This window comes from Ostrea edulis, chromosome 1 (genome assembly GCF_947568905.1).
Source record: "Ostrea edulis chromosome 1, xbOstEdul1.1, whole genome shotgun sequence".
In the NCBI taxonomy this organism is placed as follows: Eukaryota; Metazoa; Mollusca; class Bivalvia; order Ostreida; family Ostreidae; genus Ostrea; species Ostrea edulis.
This window is the reverse complement of record NC_079164.1, coordinates 71,067,589-71,071,309: the sequence shown is the minus strand read 5'-3', so window position 1 is coordinate 71,071,309 and position 3,721 is coordinate 71,067,589.

Below are 3,721 nucleotides of genomic sequence, written 5' to 3'. Positions count from 1 at the left end.
GATAAGTAAAAAAAAAATTATATCAGTATTTAAGATGAGTAAAAAAAAATATCAATATTGAAGATGAGTAAAAATATATATATATTTAATTATAGTATTCTATGTTTTTCAAAAGTGACATTTGAAATGTTCTCGCTTAAAAGTAGAATATAAATCGTTTTTAATTAGAAAATACTGTCTACATATTTTGTGGAATTCATTGAAAAGATATAAAATGGCTCGAACATTAACAACAGTGATTTGATTTTGAAATCTCTTTGATCATAAAAAAGTGTTTCTAGATACGTACTGAAAATGACAGAAAAATCAACCATTATCTTCTCGACAAATTGTAGACTAATAATTTGATTTGCAGGTATACATAAACCTGGTCTCATCAATTTCCATACCCTTTATTGTAGAATACCAAAGAGCATTACCCCTAAAGCGCTTTGGCATCAAAATTGATATTATACAAAATAGATTAGTAATTACAATTTGTGAAAAGTGATCTGCCTGAATATTATAATTCATCAATATACATATTGTGTGATAACATATATATAATCGTTATGTTTCCTGATTGTAGTTGTCTCCCTTCCAGAATCTACTATTCATACAAACTCGTGATTAGATTTAGACTGAAAAATGTACATTTCTTCCAATAGTTGGAATCAGATGTAGGAAATTAAAGACGATTGCTTAGTTCCACGTCAAGAAGCGTGGATATGTGAAAATCTTCGTAACTTTCTCCTTCCTTCCGCCTTGTTCAATATCTACAACGCTCTTAAAAGATCCGTTTCTTATGCCGGATATTATCTGGCACGGAGAGAAAGGGACAATATTGAATGTGTTTTCTTTTTTAATGATAAAAACTAGTAGCTCTCTAAAATATCAAGAGCCCATCGTTTGTCAACGATGCCGCGATAATCCGATTTCGCTTATGTTTCCCGCCTCGCCTTTCCCCGAGATGGAGTTAAAAATCACCAATATCCCGTGACCACATTGCTTCAGGTGTGCTGAATTAATCTCCAAGCTCCGCCTTCCATTTGTTGCTTTCACACCTCTGGCTTGATGTCTATTCGATTTGATACGGAAGCGGTGTCTTTACGCATCACTTTTCTTCAATACCGATGTCACCGCCCTTTTCTCTGATTGGCACAAGCTATAAGATCTCTTTTTAAAAATAAACATTTTCGAAATTAAACATTCCTGATAACATTTTTCGCTTTGACACCAATTTGATATTGGGATATTACGTATATATTGGGCAACAGGTGACTTATCTCCGGATACCGATCCAACATTCGCACCTCGAAATCCGGGATAATCGGCAGAATTGGATGTCCATCATGTTTTCCTATCATCTAGCAGCGCTTGGCTTGATGCCGTCCTTTCAGATGGAAGGTATACGATCATATATTTCTTATTGTAAATTCTATTGTTTTTATATCTTTTTTTTTCAAAAATGTGGTACATGTACTGTATAAAGTTTTGTGATAACAAGACTGAACTGGCTGGCCTCCATCATTTGAAATCAAAATTTCGGGGGCTTTTTATTACAAAAAAACAAACGATACAGTAAGATAAACCCAACGAAGAGTTTAATTGTACTTTTTCAAATTAAACACTCTTTATTTCAAGGTTATTTCCGTGTTATATATATATATATATATATATATATATATATATATATATATATATATACCGGTATATATATATATATATATATATATATATATACGAGTTTAGAATGAGACGTACATGTATATATGCTTTGATTTTACAGTAAAATCCCATGTTACACATGTGAAGAGAATGCATTGTATTTCTTGAGAAGGTTCGAATTGAAATTGAATGTGAAGAATTTTCTTAATATAGGCATTGGATCAGTTTCAATGCATTTAACCCGAAAAGGAACATACAAATGATCTTACAGTGGAAATCTGATTTCTAATTAAAATGTTATCGCTTCCATTGGCGACATGCTGTTATCAGGTACATCGTATAATGAATATAGATATGCCAGTTATTATATTTGATAGACACAAACTGGAGCCCCTATTGCTTACACAATACACGAGACCCTCTCGTAATACTATATTACAGTACACCTAACTAATCCACGCCCTTATCTCAAATTTACATCTACGGTTGAGAATATCATTTATAGATACATTTACCCCCAATGGTAGTAGCTACAAGCCCTCCTCCCGCCGCATGATGTATTTTTGTCTTATATCTGAAAACGTATGTATATTTTGGTATTTTTCTCAGAGCATATGAAAGGAACAAAACGTTGAATCCGTGGGTTCGTTATGCATAGCAGCCTTCCTCAGCGTTTCATTATAAAAAAAAATGGAGTTAATATTTGTAAGGATCGACCGATCAAATTTGATTAGTTCTACACAAAATAATCGGGTCTTAATTAATGTAATTTTATAGATCATGATACGCAAACTGGCGAACACTTGCAGGCCACTGGGTGCAATTGCAAGGGGCTTTGATCTGCTTTTATCATTTCACGTCGACCATTTCAGAATTATATTTTGAAACGAAAGTCATTATTGTCCCACGTCGTTATGGTTACAGTATAACGCGCAGTGCGTGTGTTTGTGAGTGGTTGCATATCCTGCATGGCCCACGGTTTGGAAGATGCTCGACTCTGCCTTTTGTCCTTTCACTATTTTTTCTTCAATTGTAATACTATGAGTAGCATTTATGTAATCTAAGTTTGGTCACCTAACTCGCAAATTTCTGTTTATTATATACAATATTTTGTAGGTTGTGTGGGTGAGAGAGAGGGGGGATAAGAGAGAGAGAGAGAGAGAGAGAGAGAGAGAGAGAGAGAGAGAGAGAGAGAGAGAGAGAGAAACTTGAGCAAGTTACCTTATGTAACTCTACATTTTATTTTCTGTAAACATGGTACGCAAATTCACTTTATCAGGTTTTCCTCATTTAAGAGGTGGAGGTCGGACTTCAAAGAACACGGCTAGTACCCGTAGCGAACCCTGGTTACATCAGAGAAAATTGTCCCCCTCAGGACACAGAAAGCTTGCCGAAATCAAATTCATGTACATGTTCCGTGAAATCGCAAATTAGTCATTTGTCACAGGTTTGAATAAATTATTTGCCTGTTACATTTAGTCAAATATGAACCATTTTCAACCCTGGGTGTAGTTGAGTTTAAATAGATATGGCTGTGTAGCAAGTTCGTGGCTGTTTTAAGTTTGGATACTCAGCAAATGAAAATCAGCAGTCCAATCAAACAATAGGCAAGTTTTATCCGCATACAAAACTGATTTGTAAACGCATTTATACGGTTACGTACAACAAAATTCTCCGATTTGTCGTAGGTACAAAACTTGGATTCCCAGACCGTCAAATAACAAAGATTCGCTTTGAACACATCTTTGCTTTTCTCCACCAACAAATGGCTGGGATGGTAAACGTACCGGTAAAATATGGTTCCATCATCTTACAAAAAGTTTGCTTAATTGCCATAAAGTTCCTTACATGTAAATCATTAATTGGTGATTAATCTCGTAGTCCCAACCTTGGATAAAACGATTCGATCCCGCGATTTGGCGAGCAGTAAGCGCCAGTAGATGTCTATCTCTCAAAGGACCGGTAGATGAGGGATTCTGACGCGTGTTTAATTACTTTGATGTACGATGTTGTTTCGTCGGACACCTTTGCTCCTACGCTGACCACTTGGGCGAAATCCTTTTAATTGTAAGAT